The sequence below is a fragment of the Octopus bimaculoides genome, chromosome 29, assembly GCF_046866305.1.
Source record: "Octopus bimaculoides isolate indiv1 chromosome 29, ASM4686630v1, whole genome shotgun sequence".
NCBI lineage: Eukaryota > Metazoa > Mollusca > Cephalopoda > Octopoda > Octopodidae > Octopus > Octopus bimaculoides.
In genome coordinates this window covers 2,936,898-2,938,262 of record NC_142956.1, presented here as the reverse complement: position 1 = coordinate 2,938,262, position 1,365 = coordinate 2,936,898, and the positions used below count along the sequence as shown (strand labels likewise).

The window sequence follows — 1,365 nt, the reverse complement described above, 5'->3', positions numbered from 1 at the left end:
CCAGTATTTATTTGTTTAAATTCCTGTAATTGTACGTCTCAACAAAAAATAAATACCAATAGAAGAAGCACCAGAGTTTAAAAAATGAGTACTGGTGTGGATTTGTTCCTGTAAACATTTCACGGTGGTGCACCAGACGGAATGCAATCCAAAAGACAAAAGAATCGACATGAACACCTTTTAGAAATCTCAAAAACTTGAGCATGCGCAGTACTCCGCGGATTACGACATAGACGTCATCCAGTCCAATTGTAATGCGACGAAAACAAGAAAAACATAAAAATATACACCAAAACTGGACAGAGGTGTATTTGCAGAGACATTTCAACATCGATGAGAACAGTTTGTGGACTTTGTTCCAAACATGTACAATCTGAGTTTGATTCTTGCCGGAACTCGGCCTTGGTTCTATTTTTTTTCTCCGGCCTTTCGTGCAGCAGTGAAATGGTCTTACAAAAATTTCAATAGTAACATGTCAAAGTGGTGACAACTTACGGTAAAATCTTACACGGTATTTAAATACTTTTCGGAGCCTTTAATACTGCTTAATAGAATGATAGTTTTTTTCTGCTATACATGCGTGGCATTGTTATGTACCGATTATTTCATAGTCTACTCTGATTAAGTATTTTCCATTTCCTCTCAGGGTCAATTTTTTTCTTCCGCCGATGGATGTTATTAGAAACTGTTGTTTCTAACTGAGAATATATCAGTTAGCGTAATAAAACATAAGAGACGAGGAAAGAGGCAATGTGATGTCATTGGAAAAAGATAGAATAGGAGGAATTGGGGATATGCAAAAGAAGCTGAAGGCAGCTAAAATGAAATATAGAAATACATGGTGATGTTGGCGAAAGATAACGAAAGAAAAACAGCGGGTTTATAGTCGTATAACTGTATATTTTTTAATTAAAAATCTAAGGCTTTTTAAAGGCTTGTGTAAAATTGAATAAAAAAACTAATGCAATATGCAGAGGGAAAAAAACAGTTGAGTATGGAAAAAGGCGGTGATTATTAGAGGGAAGTGTGAAAGCGGGTAATATTAAGTTTGACTTTATTTAGATAGGAAGATTATGGAGAGAACTTTATACAGAAACGTATCGATTGTCGGAGTTGAATGAGGAAACAGATCAAAAAAGAGTAAAGTCTAAAAACGTACCACATTCTCTAGACAAATTCATGATTGTTTTGCAGAATACATCTTGACGACACGTAACTATGGATGGAGAGGAAAAGAAAAGAATTAAGAATTAAGGATGTTAGCTTACACTAATGTGGAAGCAGAAAATAATCAATACAAAGGAAAACAGCGAAAAGGCAAAAGAATAAAAGGAAAGAGAAGCGAATGTTTTGAGAAGAAAGATA

The 1,365-nt window shown here is 34.8% G+C and overlaps 1 long non-coding RNA gene across 1 annotated transcript in view; it reads left to right on the top strand.

Annotated features, from left to right (window-relative positions):
• The first annotated feature begins 306 nt into the window (after positions 1 to 306).
• LOC149130282 (uncharacterized) overlaps positions 307 to 1,365 on the top strand; it is an 11,200-nt gene continuing 10,141 nt past the window's right edge. The window contains exon 1 of the long non-coding RNA XR_016238984.1: positions 307 to 1,365. This exon is cut by the window's right edge and continues 804 nt beyond it. This is a non-coding gene — a long non-coding RNA (uncharacterized LOC149130282).